General features: G+C 50.3%; 1 protein-coding gene across 3 annotated transcripts in view; it reads right to left on the reverse strand.

Moving 5' to 3' along the window:
- Positions 1-20,293, reverse strand: part of GNB2 (G protein subunit beta 2) — a 255,414-nt gene that overhangs the window by 90,033 nt on the left and 145,088 nt on the right. The gene's annotated exons all lie outside the window — the stretch shown is intronic.

Consider the following 20,293-nt stretch of genomic DNA (forward strand, 5'->3'; position numbering starts at 1 on the left):
ATGGATTTCGGTTAAGGGCGCATGGCACCATGGATGCCCCACCATCTCAGGCAGCAGATCAAATGGTGTCAGTTGCCATCACTTAATCTCCACAGATCTAAATGTATATTGAGCAAATTCAGGAGGTGGGCTCTACCTTGTTCCAGAGACAGAAGATCCTCTCAAAGTGGTAGTCTGATCGGAGAACAGATGCTCATACCAAGACATTTCAGGTATAACACGGTCTTGTCCCAGTACAGAACAACTTTAATGACTTGGATCCAGCTGTTCTTTATCATTTTCAGAAATAGAGGGAGTGAGCGGGAAAGCGTACAAGAGTGTGTTCCTTCTCAGCTAGAACCCATCTCCTAAAAGTGTTCTTGCAGAAACTCCAACAGGCTAAACTTTCAACACTGCAAGTTTGTCTGGGGGCAAAAGATGCAGCCAGGGTGCTCTCCGTGGTTGAAGATACCATGGGCCATGTTTGCATGTAGAGGATACGCGTGATCTGTCAGACTCTGCCTGCTCAGCTCGTCTGCTCTAGTGTTTGGAGACTCTGCGAGGTGGTTTGCAATCAGGAAAATGGCCTAGCAGTCCAACCAACTCAAGGAGCAGAGCCTTCTGACAGAGCCCAGGAACCCACTCTGTACTTCCTGTTGCTATAACACATGGCAGTTGTGTTATTCAGGAGAACCCGCACCAGCCTCCCCTTGACAGACTGCAGGAAGGCCTTCAGAGCCAGATTAACAGCCTGCAACTCAAACAGATTGATCTGCAAAAGAAGCAGAGCTCCACCTCAGAGTCCTCCATGATCACCATCTTCTCCGATGACCTGTCCCGCCTAAAAGAGCTGCTTCCATTGCCACGGTCTGTGCTGAGTGGTGAAGGAAGAAGGATCTGCCACTGGTCCAATTGCATTAAGGAAGCAAACATTAAAGATCATGACCTTCCACATTCGAAATCTGGAGGACATTCATGAGAATTTCTCGTTGCTGGGTCCATTGGCACTTCATATTCCATTGCAGAGCTCACCGGTAACACCTGGCATAGCGGATAAGAAGGATGCAGGAGGCTGAGAGGGCCAGAAGCCTTAGGTGCACTCACTAAGATCCGAGGCTGAAACAGCTGGATCATAGCTTGAATGTCCTGGACTCATTTGGGCAGAGAGGAGGCTCTGAACTACACTGTATCGGAGCTGCACTGTATCCAGGACAGCACACAATGGTAACATCTGCGAAGGAGTGAGATGTGACTCCGGCTCGTTGATAGCAAACTTTAGCAATGTCAGGAGGTTCACGGTTTTCTGGAAGTGGTCTACAACGGACTGACGACCCTGCCTTTGACAACTAGTCATCAAGGTAGAGGAAACTGACATCCCTAAACTCCAAAGGTGGGCAGTGACCATGATCACTTTCATGAACACCAGAGGGGAGCTGGGGTGGGCAGAGGAGAGTACAGTAAACTGAAAATGCTCCTGGCCTACCTTAAACTGTAGGTAACGTCTGTTGGCCCTGCAGGTCCAATGACAGCATACAGTTGCCCAGTCCTGGCAGACTGGACCTGGGCCAGTGTGAGGGTTTTGAATTGGTCCTTCCACATGAACGAATTCGGAGGCCAAAGGTCCAAAACAGGCTTGAGACCCCAGTCAGCCAGCACATGAAAATGAGGGTAACACCCTTGCCTTTTTCTGAGTCGAGGCCCTCTCAGTAGTACCCCTGGATAGTAATACTAGCACCGCTTATGACAGAATGAATAGGCGCTCTTTCTGAAATTAGTTACGATACAGGAGGAATATTTGGAGGGGGAAAAAAAGCTGGGGCATAGCCACGTCAAATTAAAGCAAACTAAAGTTGTTTGTTAGCTGTTACAGCAATGGGAGAACTGATGCTGCTGTGGCAATGCGCGCTGCCTGTCAAACCCACGATGATGGCCTCGAAAGGACTGGGGAGATTGCTGTACGGGTGGCAGAGACTGTTTGCTTATGCACAAGACCTCTGAAATTGCCTCTGAATTTCTTGAAATCATATGGAAACTGCTTGGCAGGGATCAATACTCATGGCGTGTGCTGTGGCTCTACTCCATTTATGGCACTCCAATGCAGTGTGCGTGCTCTCACCGAAAGGCAGGATAGTTTCAAGAGCAGATCCACGAGGAAGTTTTGTACTTTGCCAGAAATCCTGTGGAGCGCATCCATCCGAAACGGTCAACGAAGTGCACTGCTGTGAATTGTACTCCCAGGCAATCAGAAATATCTAGACCATTACATATTGGAGTTCTCTTGGCAATCATGAATTGCTTGAGCCAAAGGGGCCCTACGGTTTTGCTAGAGAGCTGGCAAGATCTTGTTGGTCTTGTCCCACAAAGGCATATGTGTGAAGACCCAGGAAGCAAACTGCATTAAATAGTCCACCTGTTCATATACCGTGGGCAGCAAAAGCACTTGGACCAAGTAGCCATCAAGGTATCCATGATGGCCTCTTTAAAAAGGGGAGCAGGGACTCAGAAGTAGTTGGCCCAAGCTTCAAAAATTTCTGCCAGAACATTTGTTTTCACCTCTAATTAAGGCAGCTGAAAATTCAGAATCTCAACGGACCACCACTGCAAAGGCGGCACCTTCTTCAGTTCGTGGCCCAAGTGGCGAGTCAAACCCGGTCTCAGAAGAGTGCTGGGCCCTTTGGCCTCTTGCACATCCTTGTAATGGATCATCTGTGTAGTGAGGGGTCATCCCCATGACCTACATCTTGTGGTGTCCCTTGCTGTGAATCAGTTGCAAAGAGATATTGGAACCTCAGCTGGCATGCACATTAGGGGACAAGAAACCAGATCAGTCAGGATGCATGAAGACCAACTGATCCCTTGTAATCTCATATTGCGACACTGGTTGAGATGGAGTCGAAGCCGGTCCTGTGTCCGACATCTGTATCAGAACCAGACCCTCTTCTTGAGCCACTGGCACTAGGGCCAGCATCAACATGGAAGAGTCCAGTGCAGGTCTGGGAGTGGAAGCCTGTACTGGTGTCGGTACGATTAGGTTTTTCTGTGTTTGCGACTGGACTTTAATTTTAGCTTACTGGAGGTCTTCAAGCTTGATGTTGACCAACCACTGGAGCCAGACTCATCCTGCACCCACGATTTGGAGCAAGACTAGTGGAGTTCGCAACAACTCCTTGTATTCTGTGATGGCAGGCTCGTTACCGTGCACCACATCTTATTGTGGTACGGCTCTGGCGGAGACCTTGCCACTAAGACCGATCTATGGGGCCAAACTTTATTTAGCTTATGCAGAGTCTCCCCTTGTGAAATCACTTCAATAAAACAGTCTCTAAACCCTGATCGGCAAACATGCACGGATACACAACTTGCTCACTTTGGAAGAGGTATGGGGCTTGGAGATGTATGGAGAATTAAACATCCTGCTGATAAACACAATTCTCTCAAGCCTACATTACATCTTTATCCCTGCAGCAGAAATTCCCCAGTATATATGAAATTGAATATGCGAACAGAGGGAATTCTAATCATTACAGCACTTACTAATAACAATGGGCAACAATACTGGGAAAGTAAGACGTATTGAAGTTAAAAGCTGGGAACGGAAGGACCCCAAGGTAATGAGAAATCAAAGTGTACTCCAAGCAAACTCTAAAGAGAATGAAACCTCAGTACAGTCACCTAGAGTATTAAGGAAGCTTACAAGCAACACAAAACTAAAAATATTTGCAAAGGAAAAAAAAAGTCGAAATTAAAGAAACTATTGGAACTAGACTAAATTCCTTGAGTATGAGGGGAACTTAAACTATATCTGGACATAGTGAAGACAGAATACAAGACTGAGGTGCAAGATTCAGCATGTCTACAATTATTTATTTATTTATTTATGTCATTTCTAAAGCGCGCTGCGACTAAAGAACTGAAACAGCAGAGGGCAAGTGAGTAGAAAGCTCTAGGGAAGTTAGATTTTGGGGAAGAGCCAAGTCTTTATCCTTTTGCGAAAAAGCATCAGTTTGTTGGTTTTCCTGATTGCCATGGAAAGGCTATTCCAGAGATGAGCTGCGGCTATGCTGAAGGCTCTGCCACCGTGAGTAGCTTTCCTGATCCTAGGTATACTAAGGAGATTGGTGGATGAGGAGCGGAGGGTCCGTGTGGGTTCATACCACTTGAATTTGTTCTGAAGAGGTTTGGGACCCAAGCCGTGTGCTGCCTTGAAAACGGTGCATAGGGATTTGAACCGGATCCTCTGATGAACGGGCAGCCAGTGCAGCTCGGCCAGAGCCAGGGAGGTAGAGGACCGACGTCCTCGAGAAAGTACCAGCTTCGCAGCTGCCGCCTGGATACTCTGGATACAATACAGAGCAACACAGAAGAGGCTGTATGAAGCAGGTGATAAAAAGAATTTGGTCCACCAAGTAGCAGGGCATTGCAGTAGTCCAGAAGGCTCAGGATCACGCTTCTCACCACAAGAGCCCTGGCTGACAAGGGTAACTCTGGCAGCATTTTCCACAATGCTTTAGTAAGGGAGAAGAAAATTCCGACAGTTTAATTTATCTGGTCTTCTAGACTCAGCCTATTGTTAAAAACTACCCCTAGATTGCACACTGCAACTGCTGGTGTGTCTGCCTGAGGAGGCCAGAAATTCACAGTGAGTGGACGAGGGACCTTCTTAGCCGTGCAGTATAGGATTTCCGTTTTTTCCCCCATTAAACTACACAAAATTATCTGTAAGCCATCTGGTCGTCTTTTGCATGCACTCATGAAAGTTGCTAAGTAGAATAGATTGATGCCCTCTAGAGAGAAAATAAACTGCGGATCATCCGCGTAATTCACCAGCTTGATGTTAAAAGATTTAATGATGCGGATCAGTGGTTGCATATAGATATTGAAAAGGATTGGGCTAATGGACGGGCCCTGAGGAAAACCATGCTGGATGGCTCTAAATTCTGAACGAAAAGGAGGGAGGGCCACTGCCTGCTTTCTGTCCTCAAGATAAGACTGAAGCCTTTTCAGTGCCAGGCCCTCCAACCCTATTTCAGTGAGCTCAATATATAGGATTTTGGGTTTTAGGTTATGAAACCTCAGTTAACACCAACCATCACTGCAGATGTCTGGGTGTGTGTTCTAACTGAAAGATACATAATTAACCCTAGTTGGCGCAGAGGAATAGTGACCTTTGTATAGAGTCCGGGCCACGAGAATTATGCATTTGTGCGGTTTCACCATTTCGCACAGTTATGGATTTCCCGCATTTGACACATAATCCATCATCTGCTGCATAATTTGTAGATTTTTACAAAAACAATTGTTTCTAGCTCAAGTTAAAGTTACTAAAAATGCAGCAACATGTTACCTTGCAGCGGAAGACCCTTTCTAAAGATGGACTGGTCACCTTTCTGTTGATTATTGCTATATGTGGGTGTTAATGTGGTACTTATGAGGGAATACATATGCCAGGACAGCGTTAAGTTTAAAAATGGCATAATAATGCTATAATCCTAGGGGGGCGTGGCTTAGCGCGCAATGGGGAAAGACGTGCCTGGGTAGAGCTCCTGCCTGAGCTCCCCTACCCCGGGTCATTTCTCCGACCAAATTTGCCCTGATTGGCCTCAAACTGCTGGCGGACCTGCCCGCACCTCTTGTCCACACCTGGAGCGATTCTTGGTGCGATCGGCCGCGAGGCTCCGCGCCGAGGACGCCGCGGCGGCCGGCCTGGCCGCGACGACGCTGGGACTGCAGCTACGCGAGGCCGAGGCCTCTTGAGAATAACTAGGCCCCACGCTGCGGCCTGCTGAGAGCGGCCCGGCACCTGGTGGACGCGGACTGCGGCGGAAGTGTTGACCTCCCCCCCCCCGGAGCACTTCATCATCCGCTACCATATGCCCAGCTCTGGAGGGGCTTGGTGAGGGTGTCGGCGGACCGGAGGCAGCCGGACTTCGGTGAAAGCTGAGCCTGGCGGAGACGGACCTGAGGAGGCGAGGAGGTGGTGAGGCGACCATCCGGCGGCCGGAGACGACAGCGGAGCGGAGACACTGAGGCGGTGCGGCGGCACTGTGAGGTGAGCGGGGGGCCCTTCCTTCTCCCTCTTCCGCCCCACGCACTGCCTCCGACAGGCGCCGCCGCCCAGAAGACTCCGGTGCCCACAAGGCCTCGCGGAGACGCGACAGGCTCTCAAATCAGGTGGTCCTCCTCCCCACGGGCCCCCCCCCAGCGAAGGGCACAGCACACCGGGAGCCACAACGAGCCACAACTACACACAGCGGCCATCTGCGCCCTCGCCCGCCACAACGCGCCCTGGGGAGACGCCCTGCCTACGATGCGGACGGGAGTGGCCGGGGCCTTTCTGCCACGGTCGCGGGACTACTGCCCTGACCCCGCCACAGCTTCTGCCCTCTATTACCGCTAACACAAGGCACCTGCCCCACTGCACACATTACGGGGCCGCCACGAAGGACCTGGGGGAGCGGATGAGACCACGGGGCCTGGAGGGGCTTGCCCGCCATTTACCTGGGAGACGCTACTCTCCTGCTGGCGATCACGAAGCTGCTAAAAGTAGGGCCTACTCCCGAGCCACACAACCGTTGCATTTCGAAGCGGCCGGACACTAGAGCGGGGAGCTCCCCACCCACCCCCCCCACCAGCGGAACCACGAGACCCGAGCGAAAGAGGGAACGGCACACAGGGATAGGCGCCGAGGACACAGCACAGCTGATCTGCATGGCCTGACGCGCCTTGGGCGCGACCCGTGGACTCGCCTACTCCCCTGCTCTCTCACAATTGAAAACGGGAATCGCCCCTACCGCTGTCTGCTCAAGCAATCTGCCCCATGTCTGGCGGGGTGAAGACTCGCACCGGAACGGGGGGTGTGTCGGTGAAGGGGAAGACGGCGAAAACACCATCCAAAATGGACGCCGACCACGTGGCGTCGAAGCTGGACTCTGTACTGGCAGCCATGGAGAGGATGGAGGAATCCCTCCAACAGACACGCACCTCTTTGGAAAACAGGATAGACAGTGTGGTGATTGATCTAACTCATCTCAGAGCCGATCACAAGAAATTGCAGGAGCGCACTACTGCGCTGGAAGGTGCGGTGACAATAATGGAACCGAAGGTGTCGCAGTCAGACAAACATATACAGGATCTTCTTAACAGGGTGGAATTCCTAAAGGACCGAGCGGAGGATGCGGAAGGGCGGGCAAGAAGGAACAATATCCGCTTAGTGGGCATTCCGGAGAAATAGGAAGGATGGACCCCACGCAGAGAGTAGAGGACTGGCTCCGTGAACTGCTACCGGAAGGGGTGCTGTCGCCTCACTTTGTGGTGGAACGTGCCCACCGAGTGCCCACGAAACCCCTAACCACTGGCTCGAATCCCAGGCCAATAATCCTCCGAGTCCTCAACTACAGAGATCGCGACGCGATCTTGCGGGAAGCCAGGAAACTAGGCGAGATCAGGATTGACAACACCACAGTGATGTTCTTTCCGGACTATACTATACAAGTCCAAAGGCAAAGACACTCCTTCCTGGAAGTGAAAAGACTACTACGGCAAGCTGGACTCAAATACTCGCTTCTCTTCCCTGCCAAGCTACGGGTGGTGGCAAAAGATAGGACACACTTTTTCACGGACTCTGACGAAGTTGAGGCCTGGCTGGATGAGAACATGCCTGATGTACCTAGGCGAGCACAAGGGACTGCTACAGCGGAACGCACGCGAGGGGCGCAAAGGCGCCGCCGACGCAGGGCTCCCACGCCTCCCAGACCGCGAGAATCGCCGACTCGCTCTCCAACTGCAAGCGAGATGATGCAGGAGCAACGAGACGCCCCCCGTAAGGTGGTGGAAATCAGCAGCTCCCCAGCTCCGTCCCCGGACGCCACCCCAACGCCTCTCCCGAGTGATGATGAAGCAATTTATGGCCTACAAGACTCCCAGCACACTGTCGACCTCCCGGACGTCACGCCGCGAACTGCGGACTTGTTTGGTTGAGCGACCCACGCAGAATCCTGCCCCCACGCGACGGACATGTCATATCTACGCTGAGGCTTTGCAGGCCTCCATTGTGTGAAGAGACCTAAGCAGCTACACATTGCTAGGCCCTGCTCGCCTTGGGTCACTGGACTCCGACCAGGTATTGTGCTTATTATGTACTCATGACCCAGCCACTTACTGTTGGGAACCGGTCGCCTAACCGGCAGCATCACATGTGCTGACCAGCGAAAGCCGGACTATCTGAGGTGAGAGTTCCCCCCCTGAGAGCCTTACTCTTCCGGCCAGATGCCTGGTGGGCCGCTATAGTTGCGCTGAACGGCAAGACCTGGGCGTCCGCCAGACGGCAAGGGCCTCCTGACCCTACCCGGGAGGGATGTTGCACTCACTATGGATTATACTGTTATTTGTACTGTTACAGCTTAAGCCACACAGGACCCCTTAGAACTGTATAGTTTACGAGCTCATACGAGCGTTTGGACGGCGACATGTTCTGTAGCCGACCTTTTGGCATTTTAGGTTATGTGGCCATGTTGAGGCCACGTGTTTCCATCCCTCTCCCTACCCTTTTACTTCTTCGGAGATCACCACGCTCTGTACTGCGACCTTGGGACACTTTTGTACTGGGGAGGAAACTCTGGGCCAAGTGGGAGGCACTGCTTGAGTGCCCGATGGACGGGGGGGGGGGGGGGGGGGGGGGGGGGGGGGTGTACCCGCACTCTAAGGAACAATGACTGAGACACGAATATGCACTTGGAACATCAGGGGGATGCACGCACCAGCTAGGCGTTACCAGATTTACTCATACTTGAAGCGACACAAGATAGGCATAGCGCTACTTCAGGAAACACACTTGAACGAGGCTGAGGTCCGGGCACTACACCGCAAATGGCGCGGACAACTATGCCACATCCTATTCCTCATACGCCCGCGGCGCATTGATATGGGTCCGCCCTGGGACCCCCTGGACGACTACAGACACTACGATAGACCGGGAGGGCAGATTCGTTGCAATACAGGGCAGGCTGGATGGGCACCAGATGGTGCTGGTATCACTGTACGCTCCAAACACTGACCAGGGAAGCTTCCTGGCGCGCCTCTCTACGATAATGGCAACCTGGCATGCGACCCCCTGGCTGCTGGGTGGAGATTACAATTGCACGCTAGACACTGCACTGGATCGCTCCTACCCGCCCCCTGTCGGCGCTCCGACACGCGGAGCCACGAAGGCACTGCTGGAGTGGGCCGAGCAGTGGGACCTCCATGATGTTTGGAGATCACACAACCCTGGGACACGAATCTACTCCCATTACTCAGGTGCCCACGACTTACATGTCCGCCTAGACCGATTCATGTCCTCCACTGAACTCCTACCACTTGTGACTGATGCACTATACATGGGCCGCACACACTCTGACCACAATCCCGCACTTCCTCACCATGGCTTGGGACCGACCACACCCTCCCATTCCCACCTGGAGACTACAACCGACGATGCTACTGGACGCGGCTTTTCGCGAGTCCCTACTCACACGCACCGCCCAATATTTTGAGGACAATGCAGGCACAGCGTCCTCCCCGCGGGGGGAGTGGGATGCTTTCAAGGTTGTGATTCGGGGTCACTGCCTGAGGACACAGGGCCACATGAGGCAACAACTAGAAGGTGAGCTCACCCGATTGGAGACTACTCTACTCGAGAAGGAGGGGGAGGCCGCTGAGGGCAGCGCTGACTCTCTACAGGAGGCGCGCGCAGACCACGCGGGCCTCTTGGAGCGTCTTCGCGACATCAACTACGCAGCACACTCGGCGAGGACACATCACATGAGCGACAGACCTGGCAGGTTACTGGCCTGGCTGATATCACAGGAGACGCGCTCGACCCCAGTGGTAGCGATACATGTGGAAGGGAGGAGCCTATTATACTCGCAGTGCCAGATTCATGAAGCGCTCACCACACACTATACCGCTCTGTATCGCTCCCGATTACCTCACCCGCGCCCCGATATTACTGGCTACCTTGCTCCCCTGCCAATGCCACAACTGACTACTGCACAACAGGACGAGCTGGGAGCCCTGCTCGACCCTGATGAGATACGCGATGCAATCTTTAACTTGTCTAATAGCAAATCCCCGGGTCCGGATGGACTTCCGGCCGAATTTTACAAAGCGGGCTCAGACATACTCATCCCTGAACTTCTGAGGATGTATGCTGCAGCCTTAGAGGAAGCTGCCTTACCCCCGATGTTAAATGAAGCGACCCTGATTTCCATTCCTAAACCCGACAAAGACTGCACACAAGTGGGCTCTTACCGCCCGCTAGCGCTGCTCAATACAGACTACAAAATACTTGCCTCTACTCTAGCTCGGAGACTGGCCCCTTATGTGCCCCGATTGGTTCACCAGGATCAGAACGGCTTTGTTCCAACGCGCCACACCTCCCATAATATCCGTCGCCTCTTCCGGGTGCAAGCGTATGCCACCCAGCGATGGCCTAGAGCAGGGTGCTTGATATTGGACCTAGAGAAGGCATTCGACTCGGTGGAGTGGCCGTACCTGGGAGCGGTACTGGAAAAGTTCCAACTGGGTGGTGGATACGAGGCCATGGTGGACTTGCTTTATGGCAGGCCGACGGTTAGGGTCCGCACGGGCGCGCTGCTCTCGGACGCCATCCGAGTCTGCAGGGGCACTAGGCAGGGCTTCCCCCTATCGCCTCTATTGTTCTCTCTGGCCATGGAGCCTTTAGCCACGATACTTAGGGCACAGGGGGTCGACTGGGGCATCCCACTGGCGGACAGTCTCCATGCAGTATCGCTGTATGCAGATGATTTACTGTTGTACGTCAGGGATATGACCAACATCCCGGCCTCCCTGGCCGACATCTTCCGAACTTTCGAAGAGATGTCGGGACTGCGAGTCAACTGGTCCAAATCGGGGGCTTACTCCTTCCACCCGGACACGCCCGAGTGCGATGTGCGCCTGGGCGGAGGCAGGTTACAGTGGTATCCCACCACGTTCCGCTACCTGGGGATACGAATCTATCGGACTCCGCTGGATGTCCTGGAAGGGAACCTCCTGCGAGCAATTGCCTCGGTTCGGGCGCAGATTACGTTCTGGAACATCTTACCTCTTAATGTGCCGAGTCGGATAGCGCTTACCAAAATGATAGTGCTACCTAGACTGCTGTACTATTTCGCTAATATACCGACTTATGTGCCGAACAAAATTTTCCGGGATCTGGAGATCCTGCTGCGAAGCCTCATCTGGAATAAGGGTCGACCCAGAGTGGCGCTGACCAAGCTCTACATGCCGGCGGAGCTGGGAGGCCTGGCGGTTCCCAACATGGAACTATATTATCTTTCGGCACAAATGCAATGGGTGTCGGGGTGGCTTGGCGGCAAACACCTTGAGGATACTGCCTCGGACGCTGCGGCCTGGACGCAACCACAAATCAATACCCTGTTCCACCCGCTAACCCGAACCTCCTGCCCCCCACAGCTACACTTGGCTGTGGCACGCAAGTGCTTCCTGCGCTGTTTGCGACTCACCCGGGCTACTACACCGTATGCCCCGACCATGCCCATTCTAGGCACCCCGAGCCCAACGGGAGCGCTGACTGTGCCTCGTCTGCTTAGCTGGACACAGGCAGGGGTGGATACCCTGGGCGACCTGTATGCCGAGGGAACGCTGCTCACCTTTGCAGACCTGGCTGCTACCACAGAGCTCCCAGCTGGACAATTCCTGTTACATGCGGCCCTCTTGCGCACACTCACTACCTCCTGGGGCGATGTGACGGAGGAACTATCGATGCATAGTTTTATGCAGTACCTCCACGTTATGGGGAATGGCTCACACGTCATTCACTGGTTGGCGCAGGCTCTGCAGACACATTCACAGCCAGACACGTTACAGCTGCGCGACAAATGGGCGACAGACAGAGGGCGGGCCTGGACTGACAAAGAATGGGAAATGATACTAGCCGGACCGACATATATCCCACGCAGCCCCCGCTTCAAAATTATACAATTCTATATTCTACACCGCGCTTACCTTACGCCTGACAAGATTAATAGATACTGTGCCACCACAGATGCTGCCTGCCCACGCTGCTCTCTGACTGGGGCAGACATTTTACACATGGTGTGGCGTTGTCCTGAAATACACGCATACTGGGACGAGGTCGTGATACTCCTCACACGCAGCGCTGCCGAGCGGATACCACACACGTGGGAAGCGTGTATCTTAGGGTTGTATAAATGCACGAAGCTCAAACAAGTGCGGACACGCTTCTGGGACATGGGGCTCATAACGGCTAAGCGCCTAATCACCAAGCATTGAAAGGCAGCGACCCCCCCCACGTTCGACACTGGCGCGCTTCCTTCACTAATTGGGCGCGAGCGGAGGGCACAGTCCTTCTTCGAGAGGAAACAGCGGGACTCCGCAAATTCCCTATTGCCCAACTTTGGAACGACCTCCTAAAGACATTCCAGCGCGCCTGCCAGGAACGGAGGATCACTTGAGAAATCGCGCACCCCCCACCCACCCCCCTGCAGGGGAACGATTACCACATAGATGGCCGGCACCGCCACCCCGCGCACCGCCGACTTACGCACTGACCCTGCACTATGGCTGACGCCCATCTGTCCTTGACTGAGACGGGGGACTCACACCCCCCCCCCCCTCCTCGACTGTCCCTATACATTGCATGAAGGCTCGCTGGACCCTACTTTACAATAGATGCCCCACACCAGTACCCGCAACGATCTCCCCCCTTTTTCCCCTCCCCTGTCTTTCGCACATCCCCAACCCCCCCAGTTTTCCCAGCCAATGTATGGGCGTAGGGAACAGTTTGTTTACTGGTCACGTTCCCTGACCGGACCCCCTTTCCTTGCTTTAAATGAAGACACTAGAGATACCACGTTACGAAAAGAAGGCAATCCCTCAAAGACCTCAAGCTAACTGCGGAGACGCGGAGCCACTCACACACCGCCAGAGGTACACACAGACACTTGGCCACGTATGTGTTAAACGTGGATTGGATACTTTGCTCATCAGACGCTGTCATGTCCCTAGCGCCCTCCCAGTGATGTAACTGGGAAGACACACAGGCACCCTGCTACAAGATAGTTGAGCCTTGACCAACATGGCTGCAGACTAACCCTGCTGACCACACCTGCTTACTCCTATGCCTCAGTGAGCTATACTAACACACACATTGCCAATACTCGGACAGCAAAACTAACTCAGCATTGGAGACGCATACATAGCAGACTCCCCCTCCCCATTTCTGGCTGCCCTCAGCTGACTCTCACACGACCTACGGGGCCTTGGGAGGTTACAATCATGACGACATTGCTGGGTGAGCATTGCGATACGAATTTTGATGATAAAATACAAAACCATGAGATCTATCACTAATATCACTAGTCAACAGATGGTTATACAAGGTACCACATGGAATTCGCCGCCGGACCCCCGGGTTGTCGGCTGAATGGCTGTGTCATCCTGTTCAGCACCTAGCGAATTGCTATACGCTCATACAGTCATTGTGAAGATGTAGATTGTGAAATGTATGATTACCACTTACTGTATAATAAAGGTCTTTTAAAAACAAAAACAAAAAAAATTATAATAATGCTATAATCCTTTCACAAAATACGCAGCATTTTACAGCATAATTTGCCTTTGCTTGCTGCATAATTTAGGCAACCCTGCTGCATAATTTGGCCTTCTCCAGCCGCATTATTCCAGTGGTCCTGTTGATCGTGCTATGAGGTCCCAACCTGTGGCAGAAAGCATAGTAAATATGCAAGTCATTATTTTAAAATAGTATTTACATTGTCTAAACTAGGCTGCTTCTGCAAAATGATGTAGTGATTGAGGTAATCAAAATGTATCTAATGCAGTAATTTTTGTAAGTGTCTCTACTATTCCAGATCTCAGCTGATAATACCCCTACATTACATCTCAAAAAGAATAAATCTTTGCCACCATGATTTTTTTTAATTTCAAGGTATTTTATTGTTTTTCATACTGATACATTCGCTTTACCGTTACAGGGTACTAGCCAGGCTTGGCTGATGTGGTCATGATTACAGGTAGATATACATGTTAGACTGTACCCCATTCTAATGTCTTGTAGAGCCGCTGGAATTATTCAGCAGGAGAGGACCACATTATGCACAGGGTTGACTAAATTATGCAGCAAGAACAGGTAAATTATGCGGCACAATGCAGCACATTTTAGCATTGGTGGTTAGCATTACTTCATTATTTTGTCATTTTAACTCATGGTAACGCTGTCAGGGGAAATATTTCACCTCATTAGTACCAATTTAAAACCCAAATACAGCAGTAAGCAACTACAAGATTACCAATCAATCTTTGCAACAGGTCTTCCCTGCTCCGGAACACTGCCACTTTTTAAGTAACTTTTGTTCCGTTTGAGCTAGAATCAAGTTTTGTTGTTGGAATCTGAAAATTATGGATGATGTAGCAAATGCGGCAAACTCCTAATCTGTGGAAAACGCTGCTGCAGAAACGCATAATTCCAGGGGCCCTGGCTTTAAGGGACTTGAGTAACAGCTGGGAAGAAGGCTTGTTTCTTCATTAACTTTCTGCACTACCACCACACCTTTCACTTTCAGGAAGAGGTGCCTCAGTCAGCATTAACCATGAAGGGGCAGTTTTTTTTTTTTAGCAAAAGCAGAGTCCATGAGTGGCAGGTAGAAGGCCAGCGGGGATGCAGAGCTCCAATCCTCTCGACCGCATGGGCCTCACAGTAACTGTCTAGGAGACCAGGATTGAGATTCATAGATATTGTCAAAGAGAAGGCCCAGAATAGGGAGCAGTGCATGGGGACTATTTTTTTTAAAATATTTTATTTGCATTTTCAACCAACAAAAACACAAGCAAGTGGCAAGTGAATACCCACATACCCTGGCTATGGGGACTCATTTTTATGTTTACAGATAGCGAGACCCAGCTTCTTCAGAGAAATACCCCAAAGAAGGGGGCAATATACGATCTCTTTTTTTTTTTTTTTTTTTTTAAAGGGCCATTCATTGGTGAAACTGGTACTGCTGCCAGGTGTGTATGAGACCACTGTTGGTTATTAAGTAAGCAGATAAAGCAGGACTGGGGCCCAGGGTTTGAGGGGGCCCACTGCATCACAATTATGACGGTCTACCTGTGGCATGGTTGCTTATTTTCCTTTCTAGCATTAGGACCAAGGTGATGGTCCGCCATGGTTGGGGAAGAGGTAAAAGATGTAGAGGAGATAGCCTGCTATTCAGGACTGCAGTTATGATTAGTGCAGCAGGTGTAGTTGTATTGGGGTCCAATAGTGTGAGGGACTCCTAACACCCCAATTATGGTGATAAGTATGTTTGGGATAATATAGGTTTTTGTTGGATGCATTTGCAGTTTTCTAAGTTTCATATTTAGTGCAGTTTATAAGTTATAGAAAAATTACTTCTGAAAACCTTTCATAAGCTCCGCCCCCTGCAAGCAGCTATGCCGCCCCCACCCCCCCCCCCCCCCCCAGCTCACCCAATCCTTACCATAAGTTCTGGAGGGGAGCCCGAACTCCAAACATTTGGCTTAAGGTAGGGGCTCTGAGCAACAAAGTTTGAAGACCTGTGATCTAGAGCCTGAATTCTTAGTTACAGTTGTACCCAAGGCATGTGCCGAGAGGGTCACTAATGTTGCGCTTCTCGGATGTTCCTCAGTGATTTGCGTGCAATGCAGAAAAGCTTCTCCGACATCTAGTGTGAGTCAGGACCCTTCTACACCATTAAAGGCCTTTTGGAATAAAGCGAACAAGTTGATGGTTTGATTTATGTGAACATGTGAAATGATGTTTGGTAAGAATTTAGGACGTGTTCTTATAACCACTTTATCCTTGTGAATGCCTACATATGGCCCCTGTAATGTGAGCCTGTAACTCGCTTACCCTTCTTAGTGGCGTGATAGCCACCAAGAAGACGGTCTTTAAGGTAAGAAGCTTGAGTGTAGCTTTGTGGATGGGGCCAAACTGTGCATTCACTAACCCAGCTAGTACCAAGTTGAGGTTCCACTGTGGGGTGGTAGTGCCTGGGCAGGGAACAGTCGCTTCCCTCTTCCATTAAACTTATAAGTGAGATTGATGAAGCCTGTTCAGAGTCTAGTCCTTTCACATAAGCTGAAACCGCTAACCAGTGCAGCCTCAGAGGAGCTTGCATTTGGTCAGATGTGTGAAGTATATGCGCGCATATTAACCTGCATGCTACCCCGCACGCCGAGGCGGTTAGCTGTGTACACACAGAGCCGATACATCTACTCCGTTTCATAGCGATCCCCTGAAGAAGGGCTTTAACTCAGCCCGAAATGCATTGGGAGTTATGATAAATGGATAATATCGTTTATGGATGATGTCGATTCTAGGCATCTTGAAACACTGATGATTTGTGTTTTTTTGAAACTTTGATTCATGGAATAAATTACCGAGGAACCTTTTCCAGCCTTTTTTTGATTGAACTTTGTTTGAGCTGAAATATCTACATAAGACAACATTGTCTTCTTCTAGCTGTGCACCGGGAGTCTCCTTCCAGTGGGGGGAGCTTTGCAATAGTCCTTACCTTCACGCTGAAAGGCCAGTCGGCGTTGTTCTGGGAGCACGCTATAAACATAACATTTGTCCATCGTGGATTTACCTAGCTGTGCAAGTCTGCTTCTATTTTTTTACATTAGGGAAGACGAAATGCTGAAACTCAGCTACTCCAGGAACCACACTCCCACCTACAGATCGCCAGCTGCAAGGTATGGTTATACTTGTGCAAAGGAATGTTGACATGTTTCTGCCCTGCCTGTTGTAAGTGAGAACCACGGTTGGTAAAGACATCTGGAAGCTATGCAAATCATGGTCATGTGTCCTCAACATGCTTGAGGAGTCTGGTCATGATGGCTTCTAGGAGTGGAGCCGTGAAGGGTCTCCGTTTCAGCATATTGACTGCATTCCACCGCCACATTCATTCACTTGGTGACCCTGGTTGTTAAAACCACTAGATATTCGCAACTTCCTGTAGTTTGTGACCACAGGTTACTCAACCACACACTTACAAGTCTCACGTGTAGGCTTGTGTTTGGAATGAAGTGAATGCAAGTTGCCATCTTCCCTAGAGGTTTCATTACTGTCCTCATTTTCAGACTGAGTCAGGGGTGTCTGGTAAAGGTGAACCTGGCCTAGTATAGTTTGAACCCTTCGCACGATAGGGCAGGTCCCTGCTGTAGTTGTGTTAAGATCTTTCCCCCAGTAAAGTTTTCTTCGCGTCTGGGCTGGGAGATTCACCCTAATTTACAGGGAATTCTAGTGTGAGCAATAGTGATGCCACCATATCAGGTAGTGTTGCCCTGACCAGCCAGTCAGCCAGAAAGGAGTAGACATGTAAAGCCCATCTCCAGAGGTGTGCTGCTAGAACGGTCAGTGTTTTTGTGAAGACTCTTCGTGCGGAATTTATGCAAGAAGGCTGAACCTCCAACAGATGCCCTCCCCTTAGCTATTGCCTGTGCGCAGAGTGGATGGGAATGTGGAACTAACGGTTGCCAGATAGTCTTCCTTCTCTAGTAATAAAATAACGTCTTGTAAGGTTGTGATTTGGCACCGCTATGTTTTTATGTACCAGTTTACAAAGCGTAGCGCTAGAATATGAGGCTGCATGGTTAAGTCTTGCTTTGGACTAGAAAGTAAACCGAGTACCCACCTAGGTGTATTCATCTCTATAGAACCTTTGCGCAGCAGCTCCTGTACTTCAGCTTCTTTTCTACTGCTGGTACTCATGGTTTTATTGGTGGTTTTTGTACAAAGTTGATGCAATATTCATGGTGTATGTTATTTACAACCCACTTGTCCATAGTAATCTTGGAGGGACCCTAGGCAGATCCTGTGGATTTTTCAGCACCTTGGTTTTAGTCTGCCTCGAAAAAAAGTCTTTGGTTGCTGTGGTTGTGGCCACGGTGTGGGTATCGAGAGCTAGGTGCCTCCAGCTCGTCTGTGTACTAAAGGCTTGCCTCCCCTGTACGGAGGGATCAATCTCTTGAAAGGTGGTCTGCACACCTGCAGGGGCACCATGGCAGTCTGTCTGATCTGCTTTTTTCATGGATTTCAGAGTCTGCTCCATCCCTGGGCAGAGGCGCTGGCTTCAAGTGATGGGCAGATCAATATTGTTCAAGTGGACCTCTGCTTTAAATCCGGAGATGCGCAGTCAGGCATGTCTCTTTAGGACGGACACTGCTGCTCACTGTATATGCAGCATCTAGGGCCCACTTAAGGCAGGTGTTAGCAATACGTTTCCCCCTTCAGTCAAACTTTTGGCCCTTTTCAGACAATATTTTGGGAGATGTGACATAAGGTTGTCCTAAGTCTTCCTATATTTGGTGAGGATGTCTAGTTATTAGGGTGTTTCAGTTACCCATCGCCATTGTGTGGCAGCTGCTCTTTATCTTCCTGCCACCGCCTCCAACCTCTTGCTCTTCTGGTCTGACGGGGGCCCCACAAATGCCAGAGACCTGGCCCTTTATCAGGCAGTACTTACAATAAGCATGTCGGCCTCAACAAATCTCTGAATGGACTTGGGGACTTGAGTGGACACCCAATGTTTCTTCGTTATGCAAGGAGCCGCTGCTTTTGCAGTGGCCGCCTTCAAAAAACACATCCGTACCCTGCTTGGCAGCATTAACAGAAATCATTCAATCTAGTACACCGGTACATTGAGAAGCAAGCATGTGTCCTTCTCTACCGCCATTTCCACACCAAGAGCATCAACTGCTCTTATGTTGAGATGATATCCAGAGGGGATTGCCTTGAGATGTACACATCCATCTCCTGTAAGTAATCTGCCTCAACGTCCACCAGCAAGCTTTCTTCCTGTGGTATGTGGAACCCCATTTTTTTCTGTTACCATATGTGTAAAAATGTAGCATTCTACGTCCACGCTCTGTTCTAAATCCAGCTCAGGAACTTGTATGTCTGGTGTTGGTTTCTTAACCTCCCTAAACCTTTAGGTTTAGTGAGGTGTCACTTTCCTCAAAGGCTTTCCTTTTTCATAATTTTTACATCAGGCTCCAATAACCTCTTCTTTTTCTCGATCTCCGAGGATTGACTGTTCCCTTTGGTTCTTTCTTTAGGCAGCCCCTGCCCCTCCGTCTTTCGCACTCAATCGTCCTCAGTGGAGGTGAAGCCTTTGGTGGATCCTTACCAATGCTTCTTTTCCGTTCGATGGGAAGTCTCTCTAGCTCCTCCCATTGTCGGTCTATGTCGTTGACAGTTTGCTCCTTTCGTGGTTCTAGAATGTTGCTTGAACACTTCTGCCCCAACGTATTAAATGGCAGATGGATGCCTTTTGATTTGGACGCCTCCTAAGAGTTTGGCCAAGTGGCCCTGTAGATTTAGAGTCTTGTTTATGGCGCTCTTCAACCTCATGAAAAAGCGAGGTCGATAAACAACGAACATGAGATGCAGTCATCAGACTTCTGGTCTCTTGGGAGGCAGAACACACAGGCTAGATGCTCGTTTTTTACAGCAACCTTCCTATGGCAGAGCAGGCAAGAATTTAAAGAGCATGCTCATTATCTAAAATTAAGCAAAGGAACCCCAGAGATTCCACGTTGACCAAACAATCCTCCAAATAAGTACAATCCACCTCCCATGGTGCCACTTCCTAAAAAAACCTCTCCATATTTGATCTTGATGACTTTCTCAAACACTTTTTGGCTTTCCTCAAGGTCTTCGACGAAATAGTGCGTAGCTCTCTTGATGCACATCCGCACCAATGGCAAGGGGGGGGGGGGGGGGGGGGGAGTTGTGGGCGTGCACATCGGCATGGTCGGATTACAATGCCAAGCAAGGGCTCCACACATGCAAAAACAATTCCGAGACCCAACCACTGGAAGGTGGAATATTGCAAAGAATTAAATTTCCTGCAGCAAAAGTGCAAGATCATGAGATCACTAGATGAAGTGTATGAAGGGGATGAAATGCATGAGGCGCTGGAAGACGCCTTAGGCCGAATGGCAATCCAGTAGAATTAAACAAAGGTCTGTTCTCAATGTTTGCTCCCTATATACTGCAAATACTCAGGGGAGCCTACGAACCAGACTGAGACATGCCACAATTACGTCAACTGACAAACAGAGGAAACACTAGGAAAATATGCCTCCTATAGGCGGATATCTTTGTTGAATGCCAAGAATAAATTTCTTGCAATACTAGCCACAAGACCGAGTTATAACTTTACTAATCCACTGGACTATCTCAGTTTAAAGCCAGTACCTCCACTTGGTTCAATCACAGGAGGCTAAACAA

This window comes from Lissotriton helveticus, chromosome 12 (genome assembly GCF_964261635.1).
Source record: "Lissotriton helveticus chromosome 12, aLisHel1.1, whole genome shotgun sequence".
In the NCBI taxonomy this organism is placed as follows: Eukaryota; Metazoa; Chordata; class Amphibia; order Caudata; family Salamandridae; genus Lissotriton; species Lissotriton helveticus.